Here is a 24706-nt window from a genome sequence, read left to right as displayed (position 1 = left end):
AAGCAATTAAGTCCCTCACAAAAAAGAAAATGGAATATACAAAGCGGAGCAGATAGTTGGGTTTAAGTGAAACTTGGAGACGGTGCAAGAATTTCAGGAAAAGTGTATACTACCATTGGCCTGAAACATCTATTTAACTTATTCATATCAGACCTATCTGGAAAGCTCGACAGAACCAATTCACATTCTCCGTACCTAGACAAGTTACAACTTTCCCACCTTGCCTATGCAGACGACATTGTTCTCTTGAGTCTAACTAAGGTTGGGCTGACTAGGCTATTACACGAACTTTCTGGATTTCTGTCCACAAACAAGTTGGAACTTAATTTGTCTAAAACAAAAACAATGCTCATTTCAAACTGACTAGCCCCACAACATAACATCTGTCTGGAAGGTAGATTACTGGAGAAAGTACTTGGCATACTACATGGATGATAAGTTATTCCTTTGTGACCAGAAAAATTAAATGACACAGAGAGCGGGGACCTTAACATTCGCCTTTAGGTCTTTGGCAAAGAAGTTGGGGGGACCATCAATAAGGCCGCTCTTGTCGACTATATCCACCAAAGCACTGCCAACTTTATCATATGCTAGCACTGCGATGTACGGAAAGGACTCGGAGATACTTAACAAATGAATAACAAGTATTTATAAAAAGATTTTTCAACTTCCCCATGACCGTCTCGCCTGTGCAAACACGCTCAGAATTCGGACTAATGAATGAATCATTGGGCAGCCTTTAAACATATATAAAGGTGTGGTACTGGATTAAACAGAACACAGAGGAAAACAGCCTCAATGAATCATTAAGGTTGGAATTGGAAAAGGATAAACAAATGGCAGGCCAATCAATTTGTGGCCAGTGCGCTTAATGCAACTTGTACTACTAATCTCTGGAATAAAAACATGCCTTTTCCAACATTTAAGTTGGTGCTAAATAAAGCAGAAAAATGTAATTAGCTGATAACGGATAAAGCATTTTTTCCCAACGATCTCATTCACGGACAGTGATTAATAACTACAAAACCCTTAAACCAGCAGCTCACCTAGATTCAACGTTCTCTATTTACAGCAAAAGACAACTGATGGCGCTGCAATTCGGGAAATTCCCTACTTTGGCTGATGAACCGCACTCGAAGCACATTGAGTCAAAAAAATGCCGTCTTTGCGGCAGTCAAAAGGAAGATTTTGTTGACCTTAAAGGTCATTGCAAGAATCTGCAATCAGCGTGTGTTACTTTTTTAAGGAGAGCTTTCTTGGACAGAGGAGTAAGCTCGTGTAAAACTGCCATCATTAGAGGAGTGGATCCAACTGACTCCCAAATGAATTGTAAATTGATAATGTTTTTACAAGCTCATGATCAAGCACTCAAAGATGCAGCACTTTAATGAACTAATCTGTTTCCATTCGCTAACGTATTGAGGAGGAGATGAAACAAGCAGTGATTTCTGATTACTAGAACTAAACACATTCCCTTTGAATAAAATCACCGGTGCAATTTGTTAGATCCCGGACTAGGTGATTGACGGATTAATCTTTTCGGCCAGAAAGGAAGCAAATAATAGACTGAAGCTGATAGACCTATAGGTCTTCTGATACACCTTTGATATGTGTACATATTGATTTATAAGATGTCTTTTTTTAGGCTTTATGATGTGTTTTATCATGCAAAACAGTAACTGTTTTAAATTGAGATTGAAGGAAGTCGTTTTTATGTAAATTTGTTACGGTTTTTATTAACTATACAATAAACCAATATACATATACAAAGCGGAGCATGTGGAATGTATGTCATGTAGACCATGTGGTTGCTATTCAGATAATTGAAACATGTATGTGCCACCTAGAAACCAAAGATGCTGCTCTTTCCCCTTAATGACTCCCACACACTCGTTTTTCAGAATAAAACTCTGGCTTTGGGAGTTTAATTCTGAAAAACAAAAACTTTGTAAAAGTTTGGTGGATGGCCATCAAAACTGACAGCAGCTTCCCACCAAGCATTTTATACATTAAACGGAATGCACTAGAGATGACCGCCGGGCTCTAAGTTTGGCAGGTAGAGTACCGCCAGAATGGCGCCTGTAAAGCTAAATCAGGCCCAGAAGCTTTTTGGTGTGCCTAATATAAAGAGTCACAGTACTTTTCATTTCTAAACTACGTACTGTCTCTTCAGGCTGGTGAGTACGAGGCAATTATAAAATATTGGCCAAGCTATTTTCAGATTAATGTGGAAATCTGAGATAACTTTAGTAATAAAAGATGAGCACATTGTGAGCTAACACTTCTTTGTGTATTGGGTTTAGCAGGGGCAGTGCTTGATATGCACTCACAGACACATCAATGAAATAATTGCCACTTAAAAGTCTGCCAGAAAGTTCAACAGTTGTAGATCATGGGTTGCCATAGGGACGAAAGTGGTTCTGTCAATAAAGCCAAAACATTATTAAATTCCACAGTGACTAAGGATGCTTCAGAGGTGGAAAGCAAAGAGAAGAGTCCATCAATTTACTCCCTTGTTATAACAAGCATTTGCAATGCAATAGGTCTCGCAGTTGTGAAAGTTTGAGCTATTGGAATTGTAAATGGCAATGCCTTTTATTTACATCTTGATTTTGATAACATAAATTAAAGGCATTGTCATTTACAATGCCAATAGCTTAAACTCTCGCAAATGCGAGACCTATTGCATTGCAAATGCTTGGCTGTAACATAGGCCTTCATGCATTATAATGGAAGCAGAAGGATATAACCATAACAACCAAAAGAGAAATAGTGCGTCCAAAATGCTGCTGTGGGCTGAGCCAAGTTGTGATTGTCAACACCTCAAGCCAACGGCTGAAGGTTCTGGGGAAAAAAAACAAGCCAATGGGTACAGACAAATGATCTAAAGCCCCTTCAAGTAAGTATAGTACACAATATATTTGCCATAAATTAAGCCTATAAATGGGGCCAAATGAGTTTCCAGAAAGAACAAGCATTGAATGGGAAGTAACTCATTATCAGACATTTTGCGTCAGAATGTCATATGCAGGCAGTAAGTCTTGTACAGGCAATAATGCTGGGCAGTAATAAAGAGTAGCATTTTCGTAATGCCTTTTACAGCTCTTTCACTTGACTACTGCTTTTACATTTCTGCCTAGGGTAATCAAGAATGTTGCTCTTTGCAAATTTCTCCACCGAACTAGAGCTGCTAACTCTTTCGGTTAATTGCCAGTGCGTGTTGCCATAATTCTCAAAACATTTTGGGTTACACATTGCCCACCTTCTTGCAGCTTATTTTTTCTCTGCCTACTTGCATATGGATTTACTGAACAAAAAAAAATTATTTAGACTATACAAACGTTTTAAATTATTGGCGTTATTAATGCTTGTTTTGTGAACACTGGTATGGGTATCTGTTTAAGAGTGTTCATCTCAAGACACAATTAAATCTAAAGCCACAAAACGGCATTCAAGTTCAAAATTATTTCCTGATATCGACGTTTTTAAAGTTTTTTTTAAATAGGTCTTTGTTGAATTTTTCCATTTATACCACTGCTTGTGTTTACGTGGTACAGATCTTTCTCATTACAGTATTCGTTGTGTGACCTTATGCACATTCCATTCAGTGCTCTGTTGTCGGTGCGGTACTCGTGGGCTCGTGCCCACTCTTGCAACATATTCTCCGCGGTGATTGCACAGCCCCTCGTGTTCATGGGTTGCTTTGCTAGTTTAGTTTCCTACAGTGCTCCGACTTGTCGCATTACACATGTGATACCTCTTTTCTTAACATATTCACCCACTGCTTGTGTTTTCTCCTGTTCTTTAACTGATTGCGTCTTGGCCGTAGCATCACCTGATACCGAGCGTAGCTTCATGCTGAAGATTTTAAAAACATGATGAAAACCAAAATGTGAGAGTTTACTTTTCAAGTCGCTGATCTTGTCTGTTTACAGGGCACCCTTTTGGAACGGGCTATAGAGCGCGCGCAGATGAACTCTGGAAATGTCTCTTGCCCAGCAAATCGCGGCTAATATTGTGCTTAAATAGAGATTAAAAATTCTTGCGCACTGACAGAGCACAATCGCTACAAAAACACGGCCCATTTCCAGAGAAAAACACAAAGGGTGTGGGAAAGCGTAGTTATTCGCCGACTTATACACTTTAGGCGAAAAAGCATTTCTAGGAGGCGAGTTTTTTTCCAACTGTAGGGTTTCAAACAGGTTTGAAAGTTGCGCAGCTATTTTTAGCCCGCGCTCCGGCTCCCTTCACAGTTTGCCTTGTCTACTTTGCTTAGTCTCTGTGCTCGCTGTCAGACATCCTGACTCCACTTAATAAATAATTTATGGCGCAGCCTCGCATCAGGAGCCCTTGTTTCGCGGACCGCGCACATGAAGAAAAAAAAGCAACAAGGAGCAGAATGTAATACATCCGGGTACCGGAGGCGGGGAGGCGGCTGGAGCGTTTCCGGGTCAGCAGAGGCGGCTGCTACAGGCAAGGGGTGCGCTGGGGACGCGGCGTCCGCTTCCACTCGGTTTCGGCGCATGGCTGTTGGGTGCGGTTTCAATTATGCTGGCCAGGCGATGCGGCGGAGATACGGGGAGTCACGACAAAAGAGCCAGGTGAGTGGGGGGTGGCTGCGTGCATTTGTGTGTGCGCGCGCGTGTGTGTGTGTATATATATGCAGTGTGTGTCTGTGTGCGCATGCGTGAGTGAGGCTGTGAATCTGAGGCATGGCATCTGCATGGCGCCGTGCGCGCCCTCGATGGCCAATCGGAGATGCTCGTGCCTGTACGCGGTCTCACATTCCCCCTAACACGCCAACAAAAGGTCCATCGCTACGCTCGACCTAAAAATCAAAGGCTTGACAGTGATTCCTGAAGCCCCAACGGTGGTTGCTAGTTATGGCCTGGTAACTAGAGAAACAAACCTATTAGTAGGTCACTATAAAGGGCATTCCTGTTGTTTTCCAAGAGTGGGAACACTAAGACCTGTTTCCAAGCAGTCGTGTTGCTCTCTAGGGGAGTAGAGAATAGAGCTTTCCCACAGTGTCATGGAGAAACAAGCATTTGCAATGTACTAGGTCTCGCATTTCGAGAGTTTAAGCTTTTGGCAGTGTAAATGACAAGGCATTTTATTGATCAGTTTTGATAATTAACACATAAATAAAAGGCATTGTCATTTACAATGCCAATAGCTCAAACTCTTGTGAATGCAAGACCTATTTCACTTCAAAGAAGCAGCCACCATTGTCCCAGGCTGCACAGAAAGTGAAAGCAGGTATGGTGTGCTGAATGTTGCAGAAAAGCATGTCGTGCCTGCAGTAGGAGAAACTCAATAAAGGAAATAGTGCTTACAGACTAAATAAGACATACCGTGTAACAACAGATGTCGGCATACACCTTTGAGAGGTTCAGGGGCTGCCTGTGTGACGTCTCTAGGTGGATGAAAAACAACAAACTAAAACTGAACACAGAGAAAACCGAGGTGCTGTTTTTTGATAAGAATGCCTCCCCGACATCGGGTTTGTGGTGGCCGGAGGAAATGGGTTCTCCACCCTGTCTGTCCTCTAAAAAACCTGGGTGTAAAATGGGACGCAGAGATGACATTTGCTTCCCAGATACGTTCCATTTCATCCACTTATTTTGGAATTCTGAAGGGATTGAGGAAATTTCTCTTTCTTCTGCCAGAGAGTTATGGAAAACTAGTCATTCATGCTACGGTGACTTCAAGGCTTGACTATGCCAATAGTCTGTACTTTGGTCCCGGCATATTTGATAAAAAGTCTGCAGATGGTGCAAAACGCAGCAGTGAGACTGATTAGAAGAGTGCAATTCAGACAACACATTTCTCCACATGTCAAACAGCTCCATTGGTTGCCAGTTGCACAGCGTATAGAATTCAAGACCTTTACAATTGCTTTCAAGGCAAAGAATGGGAGCGGTCCCAATTACATCAAAAAACGTATCCGCCCTTATCAGCAAAGGCGGCTGTTACGTTCTTATTCACAGAATCTGCTGTGTGTTCCCCAATTTGTAAAGGCGCGCATTGGAGAAAGGGCTTTCTCAGTTAGAGCTACCAAACTATGGAACTCAGTTCCGGTAAGACTTTTTTTTCGTATACCGGATGAAGGGGAGTTCAGGAAAGCCCTAAAAACATGGCTCTTTAGCCGGGACTAGTGAACTCTTTCAGTTTTGGAGACCCAATACCTTTGTTGCAGGATCACGCAAGCGCCGGGATACCTCTTTTTGAGGTAGCTGTTGCGCTTTACAAATGCTGTTGTATTGTATTGTATTGTAAAAGGGCCAGTCCTCATGGGAGGTTACAAATGAAGACAAGGCGCTACTAAGGGGGACTAACAAACCTATTAACGAATCAGAAGTCAGCATTTACAAAGCAAATTGACACAAGCCAATAAAAAATATGGGCAGAGAGAGGGCGAAACTTTAAGTTCATACTCTAATACAGCATGCCTCGCAGAGCAGCGCATGCGCTCCTTAGGCTCGACCTAAAAAATAAAGGACAGAATGGTGCCACTGCACAAAGCCAATGTCATTTATCCATGCACAGACGTGCAACACATACAGTTATGTACGGAAAAATACGCACACACAGGACAAGAAAGGATTTTAGAGAAGTTTCCCAGAAATACACTTGAAACATCAGATTAACACTGCTTTTGCAGGAGTACCTCTGAAAACTGTCATTAATTTCAGAAGTCAATGCATCTGCACCAATGTGGGTCGATAATCAAGGACGATAGCAGTGGCACAGCAAGACTGCTGTGGTCCCTGGTGCAAGCAAGGGAAATGAACCACCATACCCCATGGGTGTGTTGCAAAATGCAGCCGTAATATGAGTTGAGAGGTCTCTTAAGAGTCTTGGTCGTGGTGCCAATGCACCTGCAGCACTATAGTGTTAGCTGTGCCCCAGGGTGAAGCTCACAGTTCTCCTAGATCCTAGATACTGAAGGGAACGTAGACTTGAGAAGAAAGGGGGCTTCTGTAATTTAGTGCATTCTGCCCTACATGCAAGCACACACAACACGCCAAGGTAAACTTAACATAGGAGAATACTAGTTAGGGGTGGTGACTTTTTTAACAGCACCTTCACAGCCAGGAACTCTACTGCGTTGTAGTGAAGCTTCCTGAGTATACTGCGAGGAGCAGAAAAGACCTCCTAACTGCAACGCTGTGCAATAGGTTTCCTTGTGCAAGATGCACACATGGGTGAGGCATGCTGTGCCAGGGAATCCTGAGAACAGATGCTGTATTCCCTCCGCATTCACCATCCCGAACAGAGCATCAAAACGGGGCAGAGCCTGCTGAATGACAGCAGCAGGGAGGAGGGTGGACTGCCTGGGCATTTTTCATTGCGCACATGTCTCTGACATGCGCACTTTAAACCTCTCAACCCAGCTGTCTTAAGACAGTTGGGTTGAGAGCAAGTGCAGGCCTCCAGTGCGCTGTGGAGCGCCGAGACAGGCTGCTCCCTCCAATTAGGGTGCTGCTCTCATGGTGTGAGCAGCACCAGGATTGGTCAAGGAAGTTGCAGCATTCAGTTCCTGTTCATTGAGCGAAAGAAGAGGCCGGGCGCGTAGGACATTGTGTTAAAGCACACCCGCCCACCTTCCCGTAGATTGTCAGCCCCACTGTGATGTTGCAGGAGAGGGCAGCTAGGATGATCAGGTGCAGCTGGAGCCTTCAACTAGGATGAGTATGGGCTGGGCGGTCAGAAGGCAACTTGGGTGATGGTGGAGGGTGGGACTGATGCAAGTAAAGTCGAGTGTGTTGGGCAACGTGGTCACCTTACTCCTTATCATTTTGAACATTGTTTTCATTTGCAAATGAGTGGTAACAGATGTGTTAGTCTAATTAAGGCAATAACACAAACTAAGGTAACACAAAGAATGCATTAGGTTGTCATAGACACGGCACATGACTGGAAACAGAGTGTGTTGTGCAAAGACAAGGAGTGAAGTTGTCACCCTACAGGCTGGTGTTCCATCTGTCTGTACTCCCTGTCTGGCGATACCCCACAGACTGCAGGGCACATGCCAATCTACCTCAAGCATATGCACTAACATGCATGTAGTTTTAATCTCCCTGTGTTGGAAAAGTATGGCAACGCTCACAAACACATACTCAAAAATATGAGACCTGGGACGTGAACATTGAAGTGGGGGATTATAATCTTCTAGTGAGTGACAGCCAAGAAAGTGGGAGTGGGACGGCAACTAAATACTACTCACTCTTCCAATATTGTGTAGCATCGGCAAAAACAAAACAAAATGCATGCTGATACATCCACTGCTCACAGCCAAGCCATTCCACAGGCATGCATAAGTATAATCATGTTTGCATAAGTCACCAAGCAAGGGCATACTTAGGGAATGATGAAGAGGCAATTTTTTGTTTATTTACTGATCTAATAGGATGGACGCTGTTTTGGATTGATAAATAAAATAATAATTTGTGCTGCATAAAAGCGTTCTTTGTACTATGGATTACCCCAGCAGCAAATGGCCATCACAAAAAACAAAATATTAAAAATATGTTAAGGACTGCAAGTGGTGAGGGCAGCAATGGAGGAATGGATAGGGGAAAGCAATTGTGAGTGTGCACGGGGTGAGAGAGCAATGGAGGCGCTTGAGCTGGGCCCAAAGGAGGCAAAAAAACGAATAGAAAGAAAAGTCAGGTAGTGGTGGGGAAAGCCATGTATGACCTTAGGGCAGTGGTCTTCAAATAGTGCTACACAGGGACCCCCTTAAGCAAAATGTTTTGGAGTAAGGCCCCCCTCAAACCTTCAAAGGGGTAGATAGAGACAAGGGTAAAATGCTACTAAACAAGCATGGATTTATAGTTTGTGGAACCTTTCAAACCCAGGTAAAAGGGGGTGGGAGAGCAAGCATCTATACTTGTTCAGACCCATGCCAGTGCAGGTAACTCAGCAGCAAATTGTTGCTACTGTGATGTTGGTTTTGTTATTTTAGAATACTTAGCGAATGTGTGCTGTGAGTGTAGCATCTTGGCATCAACGTCTATCAGAAAACAACAAGGGCAAGAAGAATGGCAAATTGTAGTATGGCTATAAAAATGGAAATAACTGTTTTCAAAGCTTTTCCAAATCTAAAACAATCTTCATTTACTTAACACCTTAACCGCGGCCGTTATTTCGCGGCAGTGCGGCGGTTTTAATGAGTGGGCGGGGCCGCGTCGGCCGTTGGACGTTCGCAGCACCAGCGAGGTAGTGCTCGTGACGGCCAACGGCCGATGGCAGCAGGGAAGGGGTTAAATAACAAATAGCTTTGAATTGCCCGCACCTTGTTTTGCACAGGCACATAAAGAAACAAGTTGTTTGAGGATTGGAGCTCATGGCTCTATTCATTTATGAATTCATAGATCAAGAATAAGATGTGGGAGGACACAGGAGCTCATTCAAAATTGGTTTGATGAATACTGCATAGCCGCTTCAAATGACCGCTCCTTGGCAAAAGGAACCAAAGAAGGGATCGAATTGTCAGTGAAAACTGGGCGGCAGCATTCTGGATGTGCGGCCTCAGAGGAGACACTGACTGGCTTAAATAAAGGTTACAGCCATGACCGATTATCACTTCGCAATGATGATTGACATGCATTGATGAGAGGTTATGTCACTTGCAAGGCTTAGTAGTGTCACTACCATGAATTTTCCACCACAAGGTGTACTTTGGAAAAGAAGCCAAATGTCTGAAAACGCACTTTCTGAAACTAACCCATACTTAGGTGATACCTTCTCAGTACTTGTTGTACCTGCCATAACCCTACTGAAGCAGTGCAGAATCTGATGGAACACTATACAGAAAATACAGATAGAAATAATGTAAATAATCAAAGTTGCACAAAACAAGGTCAGACACCCCTGAAGTCAAAATCCAGAAAGAGTTGTTATAGAGTCTTGTATGGGAAAACCAAAATGTAACACCTCAGTAACCTGAGGAGCTTACAATGACTGAAAATTGAAAATAAAACCAAACTATTTTTTATATATACAATTAATAATCTGGACAGATTCTCTTAGAAACTAAAGCCATTAGATCAAGATGAAATAAAATGACCTCAGTTTTAATGGGATAAAGGTTTGCCCAGTGATTATCTGGCACTTTTATAGAGTAGAACTGGTTAACATTGCATGGCACCCCCATGAGTGTACAAAGGAAATGACACAGAACGCACACATTGTGTACCCAATGGGAACAGCAGACATATTCATGGAGGACTGTCTCCAACTTCACACAGTGGTTGAAATGGAAAGATAAAAGTGCAGCAACTCTATACCAGAGTACCGGCTTGCTTTTGAGAAGTTCCAGTATTCTCCAATTAAAAGTAATGCACCTCTGCTGAGAAGTGCTAGTACTCTGCCTCTCAAAATAAAGAAGTGCAGGCACTCAGTTCTGCCCCATGTAAGGCACGTATCTGGTAAATTTCACAGGTCCATGCGTGATATACTGCTCCATTCCAGGTTTTTTCTTCTAAACTCTAGTACTTGCAGTCTCGTTTTATAAAGAACTAAACAAGACTCCAAGTTTCAGAATAAAAAAAAACCTGGACTGGAGCAGCACATAAGCATTGACCATGGAAACTTGGCAGGGCTGCTAACTTTACACATTTATGCATGTTTCTCCTTTCACTACAACTAACAATGAAACAGAGGAAATTCGTGCATTGGCAGCTAGAAAAAAACACCTATCAAGTCGTACATTAAAACAAATCTGAGTAAAAATATGTTTTATTGAATAAATATGCAGTACTTGATGGCAAACTTCAGCTACGTGGCTCAATATTAGCGTATTCTAATTAACTGCAGGGGGTGGCAAACATAATGGTAAAATGCAAATGTCAAAATAATTGTGTTTTTACCAACAAACAGACTGTAAAGTCTGCAGATTGCTTAAAATAATTGCAATGTGCTTTCTTCCACACTGTCCAGTCTTTCTGCCCACCCTTGCTTCCTTACTGAGCTTCCAGTGTTATTGTAAAGGGCTTTACGTTGAAAAGGAAGATTTGGATTAAAAGCCCAACTGCCTTTTAATAATAATGCCATAAAATACAAAACAACTGGAATAGGTGACACAATATTTCAGAAAAACTGCGAGTAAATTTATGGGACTTGTGAAACACTAGGGTTGTGTGGAGTTGCGCCCTCCTTCGGTAGACTCCAAGCCCCCCATGGGGCATGCCCCAAAGTTTGAAGACTACTGCATTACCGGGAAAGGATGAGGGAGCAAGGAGGAGCACACAGTGGGGTGGGTACTTAGGGGGAGAAACAGCACACATGGGTGAGAGCTAGAAAACAAGTTCTTTCCCATGGAGTACTGAAAGAAAAAGACAAAAGTAGTTCCTCGAATGTGAGCAGTGGAAGAATATAAGTCACCAATCAACAGGATGAGAAAGACGCTGTGCTGTAGGGGACGTACAAACACAAAAAGAGGAATACAACCCACTGAATAAGAAGCAAGCAAATGAGAGAGAAAATAAAGCCAACCAATGGTTAGAAATTGGGGGAGCCGTAAGCCTACTGTTGATTTTTGCTATGGTCGATAAAAGGTTTTTCACAAAAAGGCAACTCATAGCTGTTTGGTTGGCGAGACCTAAAAATCACCTTGGTCCGGGTCATATGCATTGACCAAGGAGAGCAGCCCACTAGCTGTTTATGCACTTTTTTTAAACACAAGCCCCTCTGGAAACTACATAATGTGGGTAGGATAATGGCGCATCACAACATGGCTATCATAGTGCAAAACGTATAGCCAGGGAGATGAAGATAACTTTGCATAGATTCATTCCTATTTCTGCCACTTTAGCAATAGAGATTTGCATAAACAGATTTAGCTCCAGTACATATCACAGAAATAATTTTGCAGCAGGCACAGATGCCTTTTTATCATTAGTGCACCAGGTGCAGTGGCACTGGGGCCGCTGCACCCCAAAAACCTCAGTATTTTACTTCCCAAAGGAGAGGAAGTAGGGTCCATTTTCCATGCCTGCCCGAGGGCCTCTCATGGCACCTTTGCTATGCTACTGTGGGAACAAAATTTACGAAATAGATATGTAATAGAGGTATTACTAGAGATTTTAGCAGGAGGTGAACAAAATGAATGTGTGATTTTATTAAAAGTTTGCCAGTTTGGCAACTGCATGAAGTTGGTGGCTTTTTTTTAAATATAGCAAATGAAATAGCCCACTTAAAGAATGTTTTAAGCAAGAAGAAAACTGTAAAACCAATATTTGTTTGCTGAAATTTTCCTTTAAGCATTTTTCTGGGAAAAATATCCTGTAAAAATGCTTAGGCAGCAAATACCAACCCCACAAGCGAACACGTTTGCAAATGGCAAACTGTGAAGTGCAAAGCTTATCAGCTTGGTAAAATGGCAGCGAAATAATAATTTTGTAATCACAACAAAGGGATTCTAGTCTATATTAAACTCTTCTTTTTTTTCCAAAAATTGAGTAAATTGACTTTGCAGTATTTATGCTACCCATGTAATTAAAAATGGTACAAATGAGTTTGCCCTCGACAAAAGCAAATTTAAAAAGTGGAGAAAAAATATTTTCTTAATTTCTTTTTTATTTATGTTATGTCCCACTGTAGTGTAGTTCCTATATTCCCAATAGGCTCTGCGCATGGAATAATATCTTCAGTAGTGTAGACGTAGGACTGAGGTTAACTAGGTCTCCACTGACGATATTAGACTTAAGTTTTGTGTGTGCCAGCTAGCTCAGAGTTCACTAGAAACTTTCTCGAATAGGCGAGGAGGAGTTTAACCTCCCTGGATAGACAAGAAGGGATTTAGTTTCTGACAACCATAGAACATGACAACTTTGCTCTCCCTGATCAAGAGTATATCTCTAGAGTCGTGTGAAAACAAAAGACAGCTATTTTACTCAGTCAATACGTGCATACTTAGTTTCACCAGATTGTAGAGAAAAGAAGAGACGGGCGTTTTCAATAAAAGGTGTTATTTATTGATCAGTCTCTTTTCTCATACAAGAGAAATGAATCGCTACAATTGCAATACTTATAGTTAAGTAAAGTGCATACAGTAAAAGCAGGATTATAAAATAATACTGTAAAAGCATTGATATGGTTTCTTAGCCATATGTTACTTTAAAATGGATAAAAGATATACATACATATATACATTGACTAATCGTACTCAACTGGTGCTTCTAACTACGCCTACCCCGGTGTACCTGACCTAAGCCTAATACATGGGAAGGAGTAAGTAAGTAGCAGTTTAAGTTAAGTTTGTTTTGCCAAGAGTCTGACTCAAGAATTCTCTGTAAGGGGTTAGTCAGTTCAGTACCTGGGATTTAGAAGGCAGGAGGGCTGGTATCTCTTTCTCAGGACTCGGTATCCCAGTTACCCGCGAGGGCAAGCTGGAAACGCTGGAGGCTGGATTCCTCGGCAAGAGGAAAGGCAGCGTTTTTCCTCAGCGCGTCAAAAAGGGAGGGGCAGCGTCCGTGGGCTCTCGCATCAGCTGGGCTCTCCGGCAAGTAGTCGCTGCTCCAAGCTCATCACCACTGTGTCTTTACTTAGGGCAGTGTCGGTATATTTATACCTGAGAGGTGCCGGGTTTGACGTAAGGATGGACATAAGACGTCAATTAAGAACTGGTCGTTCTTACATTCTTTACAGGAGTTCTCGAACGAAATCAAAACAATAGCAACGGGGATTTCCCAGGTTTGCTGGAGGCTTGGTTTGTTTAGAGAACTCGGTGTGCCTTCTAGGGGGCTGGAGGAATAGTGCTTGCTTAATGTGACAGCATGCGCTATGACTAATTTATGAAACTGGTTTCTGTGCCGTTGTATGGATATTAGTGATTTATAACCGGACAAGGGTCAGAAATTGGAGTATCGCTACAGGTCCCTAGATAAACACACTACACCACAGTAATCATGAGTCAGGTGCAAACTGCGCTGTAACACGGGAACGATTTCAGACAATCTCTTCAAGTGCTACCTGGAGAAAATTAAACAGAGAAAACAGGTTGAAAAGAAGGAAGGCATATGGTTGTACCATTTGGTAAGCTGGAAACGACATGTCTTTGACTTGTGAACCTCGTAATCGCCCACTAAAATTGCCCATGGCATGACTGCATGATTGCTGTAATAGTATTTCTCCCAGCCGGTTTTACCAGTGGTTGAGTTATCAATTTTCTTTAGTGCGATATGTTTTGTTTCATTCTCCATTACACATGCTTTGTCTTGTTTGGGTTTTTTGAAACCGGTGTAAAGTTTCTGCAGTTTCATCCTCAGCCCTACCAATGACTTGCTAGTAGAGGGCCCTCGCGTTTCTTCAGCAGAAAGATTACATAGTAAAGAGACTGTATGTCATTCTCTCACTCTCACAGTCTATTAAAAAAGACAGCTTGGACATACCCATGCATGTCGGTGTGTGTTCTGTCAATACTGTGAACAGCCCCCTACTACCAGCATGCCGTTAGAGTTGTCAAGGCAATTCATCAAGTTCTCACAAGCGAGGATTAGGAAATGATACAAGGCAGTGTAACTTAGCCCTCTTGTTCTTTGTGTGCATTTCCTATTATTCTCATTCCTAAACAAGACCATTCATTTCACTTGACTATAATTAATAAAAAATAAGCATTACTGCCCTCAGAACAGACTGTTTACAGCTTAATGACCCGGTTACATATCAGTAAACGTTACTACTCATAGTCCAGGTCTTCCTCGTCACAGTGCTTACACCATGAGTGAATCTTCAGACTCACAGATATTGTTTACATAGCCCAAAAAGATCAACCTAAAAATGACTCCCAATATGGTGCCCAATACCCAGAGACACTTAAAAGAGAAACTCGCTATGTGCTCTTCCTGTATCAACCACGCATGCAGCTACAAAAGAAGGAATCAAAGATCAGTGTTCATTATGGGAAGCCGAGGGGTTTCAGGACTGTAACAAGGAGGACCTGGACTCAGAGTAATGTAAATTACTGAATAAAAGGGGTCATTACCTCTTTGTCTGACTTCCTCATTCAGTCCTTACACCATGAGGAAATACCCAAGAAGAAATTAATTGATTTATTGATTCACATAAATAAACAAAGAACACATCTCTATTGTATGCTGGACTCGTCAATTTATTGTGCACGCGTGAAGGCATCATCACATGTTGTGTACTGAAGACAACACGTGGGAACCAAAATCTGCAGAAACACACCAACTAATGATTCATTATGGTCCACCCAGCTGCAGACAATAATGAATCATAAAAGTGTCAGGAATAGACCATGTTGCTGCACAACAAATATCTTTGAGAGAGGCCCCCTTAAAGGATCCCCAAGAAGTTGACATTCACCCAGTAGATCTTCTCTGGATTGAAAAAAGAAGATCTCGCTCCAATAGCTCATAAGCTTTAGAATTTGCTATTTTATTCCTTCTGGAGAGGGTGGCACAGGATGGGCGAAGACCTTTTCCCGAATGTATGAAAGTGACAAAATGGGAATCAATCTTTCGAAAAGAGGCTGTCCTATCAAGATAGATCACAAGGGTGCTATGTTTAGTGAGTGAGGAGCCTGACTTTTACCTCAGAGGATGGATTTGGAGAAAAAAATAAGTAGGATGATATCTTCAGAACAGTTACATTTAGATTAAATTGTAGAAAAAACAAAGGACTTGGCATAAGGACAAATTTATCTGAAAAAGTCTTTGAAAAAGTTGGAGAAAAAAGCAAGGCCCTTGTGTCACCTATTTTCCTCTATGAACAAATGTCAACATATAATGACCTTTGTAGAAAGAAATCTTAGGTCTGCAGAGAGAAGAGGCTCACATGGAGATTCCTGTAATGCTCAGGGAACAACAAGACGATCCCAAGAAGGGACTTGGCAGTGAACATCAGCCATCTCTGAGAAAATTCAAAGTTCTGTTTGGATCACAATTAAATGGGGAAAATATCCCCAAATGAAGCTTCAAAATTATGTCAATGTCTATTGTATGTTTTCACGGTATATGGTTTCTTAGATTGCTGAATACTTTTGGCTACTTCCTGAGAACACTTCTGTGCTATAAAACTCATCCTTTCAAATACCCTCTGATCTAGATGCCTGTGGGAAGTTGGAAGCATCAAAGGAAACCTCAGACAAGGTGGATGGATGGAAACTGCCAATAAGGGCCCACTGACATTTGCTGAAGGAGTGGAAGCCATGATCTCCTGTGCCATTCTGGAACTACGAGAAGGACTTCTGCATAATCCCCTCAAATTTTCCTCACAATCCTGCCATTCAGCTGGAAGGGAGGAAAACAATATAGGAGACCTGGGGGGCAAGAAATTGACAGAGCATCTATCATGTAATCTCAGCAGGATGGAATCAGGCTGCAATAAAGGGGAGTAGGGCGTTATACTCTGAGGCACAGAGATCCAGCCATGGATGAGCGAATCTCTCCAAGATCTTCTGAAGGAGGAGTAGACAAAGACACAGAGTCCCTGAATAAGGAAGCCTCTCTCTGAGAGGGTCTGCAGGCCCATTCTCCTTCCCCACAAAGAGAGAGAGGAGATTCTTCTGTCACTAGAGGCATATCTCCTGAGGAAGGAGATAAAGCGTAGGTGGCCCCATCCCTATTGGCGGTTCATATAGGCCCTCATCACCTGGTTGTCTGTCTGGACACACACAGCAAGCTGATGAATTAGAGGAGAGCAGTGCAGGAGTGCCCTCAGTAATGGAGCCAAACCCTTCCAATTAGAAGATAAAAGTGCTTGCTGACTCGAACACCTTCCTTGGGCTTTGAGATCCTTCATAATTGCATCCCAAACCCTCTTCCTTCCATCAGTTGTCAACATTACGAGAGGATTGGGCCTCAATTGAAAACCTTCTTTGAATTTGCTGAAATTAACTACCATTGAAGGCTCTCTTGGGTCCCTGCGGTCACTGGGATGAGAGTCTTGATGTCGTCTGAAATTGGACTCCAAAACCGCATCAGATGATGGATTTTGGGGTAAAGATAGAGGCACCCCAGTACAGAATGAAAAGAGTGGAAGCAATTTTGCTTTAACTTCTTTGCCAGGTCCTTGCAATGTCTGGCCTCTAGCTAGAAGACTGGGTAAATAAGAGAAGAGTTAGCTAACACGTGTCCCAGATCTGTCCAAAAAACAGCCCAATGAATAATAGACACTGCAATGTGCTGAGGTGCAATTTCTTAATGCTGAGGAGAAATCCATGTTCTTAGAGTACTTTGCAAACCTGCCGGGTGTCTTCTTCTGCCTTGGAAAAAGAAGAACAGGCTATTAACCAATCATCCAAGAATGGTTATACCTGAATACTCCACACATGCAAAATACCCACCAGAGGACCCAAGAATGTCATCAAAACTCCTAGTGCTGAGGCTAGGCCAAAGGTTAATACTTGACATTTATTACAGTTGCCCATCACTGAAAATGGTAGGAATCTCTGAAAGTGTATGTGGATGGGAAAATGCCGATATGCATCCAACATGTCTATCGAAGTCAAAAAGCCTCCAGGTCGGGCGAAAGGTACAATGGTCGGTAAGGATCCAATCTTGAACGACTAGTGAGGAATAAACTGAATCACCCTTTGAGGTCCACTGCAGATGAAAGACCCTTGAAACCTTCTAAACAAGAAACAAGATTGAATAGAGTCCTTGAAAATTCTCTGCCTGAGGTATACCAGAATTATTGCCACCTTCTTTAACAACAACTGGATTTCTTCCAGCAGGGACTGAAATCAAACAGCACAATGAGAGAAAGGAGTCTGGTAGAAATGCTGTGTCTCCCTGAACAGATCTAGTATCCTCCTGACACAAATTAATTTCAGAGCCCTTATATCTGTTATTGCAAAACGCCTGGTCTTTTGGAACAACAGCAGACGTCTCCTTACCGGCCTCATGTTGGCATAGTCTGGCCTTTAGTGGAGGAAGAGAGGCTGTGGAGGAAGAGGCAGGCTTCTACCTAGACTTCTCAATAAGGGGTCCTTCGCCCGAACCCCTACCTTGAAAGGGTTGGTTATTGCCCTATGCAGATCCAGGGTCAAATGATCTCTTGGACCCAAATCCACAATTTCTGGGAAAGGAGAGAATAGGAGTCATCAATTTCTTGTTCTCTACAGATTTCACCACTATATCCTCCAGCTATTAACCAAACATCTATGATCCCTCAAATGGCAGTTTCATCAGAATCACCTTGTCGGTCACATCAGTCATCCAGGAATGCATCCAAATATGTCTGCGATCCACAATTGAAGGCCAGGAACTGCTGCTGCCACACACAGATTATCAAATGATATATTTCTGAAAAATTAGACCTATTGTTCCATCATCAAGAGTATGGAAGAACGGCCTTTGTGGATCTGGTCTTCTAGTGTTTGAAAATCATTCAAAAGGGAATGCACTGTGCAAGTTGCATAAGCGTTAGGTCTAATGGCAAAGTTTGAGGAAGCATACACTCATTTAACTGCACCCTATTTCCTTTCGTCTGCAAGGTCAGTAAAAAGAAAATCTTCTGAGACCGCTTTGCCTTGTAATGAAAGGCCAGCCATTAAACTGTCCACCTGGTCTGCAGCCAGGAATTCTTCAGCAAACTTCTTTAAGGGATAATGTTTAGTCACAAATTTTGGAAACAACTGTTTATCATAACCCTTCCATTCATGAGATAACATTTGTTGAACAGTGCTACAAAAAGGGAGAGACTCTGGCTCAATCAATCAATTGGGATTTATAAAGGGCGGCTTATCACCCGATAGGGTATTCAGGCACTTGCACGGCCCAGGAGACTTATTCGAATAGCCAGGTCTTGAGAGCCAATCGGAATTCTGGAATTGAGGTGATGGTCTGGAGATGCGTTGGGCGGCTGTTCCAGGTCTTTGCTGCGATGTGGGAGAAGTCGTGCACTACACTTCTGCTTTGGTAGATGTGGGGAATATAGAAATGTGACAGGGAGGCAGAGTGTAGTCTTCTCAATGGTTGGTGGAAGTTCAGGCGGTGGTTAATGTAGGAGGGTTCTTGGTTGTGAAGAGCCTCGGGTGCGTGGGTCAGCAGCTTGAATTGGCCAGTGGAGTTTCCTGAGGTGGGATGTGATGTAGGTTCATTGCGGAAGGCCGAGAATGAGTCTGGCTGCGGTGTTCTGTATGGTCTGACGTCTCTGTAGAAGGTGTGGGGTGATTCCTATGTAGAGGGCATTGCCGTAGTCCAGTCGGCTGGTGATAAGGGCTTGTGTCACGGTGAATCTCGTGTGTAGGGGAAGCCACCTAAAGATCTTACGTAGCATGCAAAGAGTGACTCTAGGCCCTAGTATTGTGAAAATCAATCTTCTTCGCTTGTTCCCAAAAGTGGAGGTGGAAATCCCAGATTGTTTCTCAGATGCAGCATTAATTCAGTAAGATAAGAACCCTTGACACCATCCCACGAATTCGCAAGATCATGGCTGGAGGAAAATCCTTTGACTTAGCCTCGAAGACCAGGAACTCCGTGCCTCTGCACCTCAGGCAATCACCATTGCTGCTGCAATTCAGAAAGGACCTCAAGAACTGGCTCTTCAACTGAAACGCAGATCCCCCTCACCCCCACTCAGCTTCTTGAGACCCTTAAGGGTGAGTAGTTGTTCTTTATAAGAAACTGATTGATTGATTGACAAAGAGACCTCTGACCTAATTGTCATGGTCCGCAGGGTCGTCACTAGGGTGGATGAAAAATATTGCTGCCCCAGCATAGTTTGTGGAGTTTTGCACAACACGGGTTCCAGGCAAAACTCTGCCAACCACCAAGTGGCAGAGTTTTTTTCTTGCGTGGCTTGCCAACATTAAGTTGGCGAGCGCAAGTGAGAATTTGCATCCCCTAGCATGATTTTCGGGCACTAGATTGTAGAGATTTCTCAACGCGGAAGGTCGCAACTGTTTGCATTAAGAAAGCTACCGATTGAGTAGTAAATCCACTGAGTTTTTATGCTACTCAGTGGAATTCCGCGTAGTGCAACACCGCTAACTCCGCCCACCCCAAGTTTTTAGGTTGGGCTAGGTAAACAATATATGTGAGACTGGGCCTAGGCAAATTTGTATTACACCAAAATAATCCGAGTCATTTTGGCAATTTTGCATTACTCTTTTGATGCGAAATTACTTAAAATTAGGTGATTGCGACCGTTTGTGTAATTTGGAATAATTAGGGTAAAAAATGCTTACCTAAGATGACAGGAACACAGCGCGACCGGCTGGTGGTTGATGCTGTTCCTGTTCTGTTTCATTTAGCGCTATTTTCTTAGTACAAAATGCACTCTCAGGTTAATTTTAGATGTGAGGGTGCATTTTGCTCTAGGAAAATTGTATGAAATTTAGGGCTATACTCCTCACATAATTTCGCTTAATCATGTGGAATTTTGTTGAAATTTTGCAAATTTAGGCTAAAACAAATTACGCAAGCTATGCTCCACCCACAATTAGACTGGGCATTAATTCAGGGTGTAAGGACAGGACGAAGATAGGAAGATGGGTGAGCAGCAAATACCATTTGCACCTTGCATTAACCATTGTTAATTGCCCACCCTGAAACTGAACCAGAGCTGAAGGTGCGGGCGCACCCTGAGGGGAATGGTAATTAACAGCTAATAATGACTGAAAGCATTGCGCAATAAGGTTAGCCTATTAGCAGAAAAGAATTACACTTAAGACAGGCAAAAAAGGTTAAAAAAAAAAGCACATTGCGTCAGACTGCTTTAAGTACCTGAAAATGAACCTGCAATGCAGGAAAACAGCAGACTGAGCGTCGACATTCTAAGCATTCTGATTGGTGAGCCAGTTTCAGCACTCCATATGGTGAGATAAGTGAAATTGATAATCACAAAAGATGCATGCCAGAGCCCTATAATGATGGATCAGTCGGGCTCTGCAAAATCTCCAAAACCCTTAGTATTTGACAAAGCGATACTGACAAGTGTCTCCGACGGTAGGAAAGGTCAATGAAAGCTTTCAGTGTGCCTCAAGGGAATGCTTGAGTCATGAGTCAGACATATTGGTTCCAAAAATACCCCTGCCATGTTCTTGTGAAGGAGATTAGCATTAGCATCCAATGAATCAGGGTTGCTATGAGTAAGGATGTGGCTTAACGGCCAGAACCGCCGACCTTGGAGCTGGGAAACCAGGTTCGAGTATTGGCGTGGGCTCAACATCCTGTGATTCTGAGCAAATCACTTTGGCCACATGCATCAAAGCAAAAACCGGTCGCAAACGCCCTTTGAGACCGGTATTTTTGCATTTGTGATGCATCATCCCAAATGCAAAAATCGCAATTTAAGTAATCTCTAAATTGCGATTGCATTTAATGAATCTCATATTGATATTCCTTAAATGCAATGCGCTAAAGTAAAAAAAATTGCGATTTCGGTAACAGGGGGAGCAAATTACCATGAAGTTGAACTTCATGGTAATTTGCAAAAACTTTGAAAAATGCACTAAAGTGCATTTTTCAAAGTTCCATTTTACACACACACATGCCCTTGGGGCATGAGTGTGTGCAAGATGTACTCATATGCAGATTTCAGGGGTGCAACAGGGTGTCCTTTTGACACCCTGGCACCCTTGAAATAGCCTTCTTAAGAATCGCAAATTGAGAATGTCTTCTCATTCATTCCTATGGGGAGGTATTCCTTAATTGCGACTCACAGTTTGCGAGTCGCAATTAAGGAATGTTTAGAAATCGCTATTTTTAAGCGATTTCTAAATGCATAGCCTTTTGCTACTCCTTATTAGGGAATCCTTATTTTTCACTAATAAGGAATCGCAAATGGCATTGTTGATGCGTGTGCCAGGTTATCTACCCGTGGCTACTAAAAGTGAATGTGTCCTTGTGTAAGATAACTGGTGCTCATGTAAAGCGCTCCAATAGCTTCAGTCGAGTTCGCGCTAAATAAAACTGCAAAAAAAGGAGAAATGCTTTATTGCACAGGAGGAAGCAGTTCATTTTGGGCATTGGGTGTCCAGAGGAAACCCGCGATGGGTTCGGCCTAATGAGGAAGTCTTTGAAACATTTCCCGCGCCGCCTGACATGGTTAAGCGTGCAGGGGTTAACTAAGCATGGCAGCCCAATGGAGAAAACAGTGTTCCGCCTCTTGAAGCTGCCCATCCTTCCCTGCTCCACCACTCATACTGGGCGCGTCTACAGTCCCATTTCACGCATGCACAAAGACATAACCGTATTTTGGTCTCCCTGTCTGTCGTGACTGGCCATTGAAAACTCATTCCCCCAACTATTCAAAAATTGGAATTAGATTAGGAAATGATCCTGTCTTTAAATCTAAGAGCGCGTTATGCCCCTCCTCTGCTTTACAGAAAAAGCAAAGAAATACAGCAACCTCCAGGAACCACAGGCCTGCCAAGCAAGAACACTGCCATGGTGGCTCAGTGAGTTGAACATTCACGTAGAATCAGGCGGTTGTCAGCAGGGCACGTGTCAGATGTCTGGCCAGGCCAGTTCAGGCTTCCGTTCTTCTGAAGTCAGGGAATTTAGAACGGTTACATTGGGTAACAGTGACAGCTGTTATTTACTTCTTCCAAAGGTAATAGGAGGTGCGAAATGAAAAAAACAAGGGGACTTATTTATGAAGGCCTTGCGCGGCCGGTGCGTCACTTTTAACATGGGAAAAAGTGACGCACCGGTGGCGCAAGGCCTTCATAAATAAGGCCCAAGATGTTTTAATTAACATTTTTAGTATCTGGAAATGTACGTCACAGTTCAATTGCTATGCATGCCCTTTCTGATATCACTGAGAAATGCAAACCAGACAAGCCCATATATTTTTTTTTTATAAATTCTGGGGCCATATGTATCATCATCACCATTTGCGATTTCTAAGTAGCGATTTTTAAGGAATTGCTATTTAGAAATCGCAAAATGGTATGTATGTAGAAAATCGCTATATTTTAGCGATTTCCAAGTATTCCTTATTTGCGGATTCGCAACTAGCGAATTCGCAGCAAATAGGGAATAATTACCCATTCATTCCTATGGGCCAGGAGGCCCATAGGAATGCATGTGAAATGCATTTCATTTTGCGAATCGCAATTTGTAAATTCACAGAATGAGATTGATTTCAAGGGTGCAGGGGTGTCTCAAGGACACCCTGCTGCACCCCTGAAATCAGCATGTGTGTGCATATGGCACACATACATGCCCTATGGGCATGTATGTGCGCCACATGCCACATTTAAAAATGTCAATTTGTGCATTTTTATGAGAAATCGCTATTTACCACCAATTGAAAGTTGGTGGTAAATTGCGATTTCTTAAGCTAAAATCGCTATTGAAAATTGCATCATACATAGCATTTAAGGAATCGCAAATTTGCGATTCCTTAAATGCTATAGCAAAATAAGGACTCGCACATTTTTGCGATTCCTTATGATGCGATTTTTACATACATAGCAAAAAATGCTAAACAGCCTTTTGCGATTCGCAAAGGCCGGAATTCGCTGAATTCCGGCCTTTGCGAATCCAAAAACGCTTGATACATATGGCCCTAAGTCTCTTTGTGTCTTTACTGCAGTGAAGATTTCTTTTCTGCTTGTTTTGTGTGAATAGTTCTGTAAGGCACCTGGGCTAGCTAAGGTGTGTGGCTTTGCAAATGATACAGAGGCGGCTAAACTTGACTTGTTTGATGGGCAGCCATTTTAGTTTAGCTCAGTAGGAGGATGTGTGCTCATTTTCAGACAGAGGAGGACAGGCATAAACAGAGGGGGACAGAGACAGACAGAGCAGGATGGGGACAAACAGAGAGAAGGGCAGACGCTGATAGAGGCTGACATACAAAGTCAGTAGAGGCACTCGTATACATAGAGAGGACAGCAGTGCTTGAAATGGAAAAATAGAAGAGCAAGTACTCTATACCAGAGTACCTGCTTGTTTTTGAGAAGTGCTGATACTCTCCAATTAAATGTATTACGTCTAAGACTTGGTGGTGAACTCTGCTCCGCTCGCGGAGTTTCCCAGACTCCGCCTTAGGCGGAGCTCGCGGAGTTCCGGAAAACTCGTTTTTTTCCTCACTTGAGATCATCAACGGCAAGTTGGCGACCACGAGCGAGGAAAATCAACCTCCAGGCGAAATTTTTCCTCATTCGCGATCGCCCACATCAAGGTGGCGATCGCAAGCGTGGAAAATAAACATCCCGGCGAGATTTTTCAACACGGGGTGGTCAGGTTTGTCATTGCGAGTGGTCGCGTATGCTGGCGACCACTCGCGATGAGAACCTGCTTGTTCACGTTGAGAAAGCTGCTGCTAGAGCAAAAATCTACTTGAGCGGCAGAAAAAGGAAAGAAGGGACCCCTTGCGCTGTACAAGGTGCCGTTTGTGATGATTGCACAGTGCGGACAAGCACCCGCACTGTGCAATCACCGCGAACAGCATTTTTCTATGGAACTCCGCCACTTGCAGGGCTCCGCGTAGCGCAGCAGAGTTGTTTTGCCACTTCGCAGAGTTCCGCGTAGCACAACTCGGTGACGTCGCGCTTGACATCACGCTTAAGAAGTGCCGGTACAGTCTCCCTCTCAAAATAAAAAAGTGCTGGTACTCCGTACCGGACAGTACCGGCCCATTTAAAACATTGAAGGACAGGGACAGAGAGAGGTTGTTAGAGAATCAGAGATAGACAGAGACGCACAGGCACCTTCAGAAGTGGGCAAACCCAGATAGAGACGGACAGCAACTGACAGAGAAGGACAGGCACAGATAGAGA

General features: G+C 42.9%; 1 protein-coding gene across 1 annotated transcript in view; it reads right to left on the bottom strand.

The window, feature by feature from the left end:
- SAMD14 (sterile alpha motif domain containing 14) overlaps nucleotides 1-24706 on the bottom strand; it is a 294092-nt gene that overhangs the window by 68154 nt on the left and 201232 nt on the right. The gene's annotated exons all lie outside the window — the stretch shown is intronic.

This window comes from Lissotriton helveticus, chromosome 5_1, assembly GCF_964261635.1.
Source record: "Lissotriton helveticus chromosome 5_1, aLisHel1.1, whole genome shotgun sequence".
In the NCBI taxonomy this organism is placed as follows: Eukaryota; Metazoa; Chordata; class Amphibia; order Caudata; family Salamandridae; genus Lissotriton; species Lissotriton helveticus.
The sequence above is the reverse complement of the archived record's forward strand: the minus strand, read 5'-3'. Positions and strand labels throughout refer to the sequence as shown.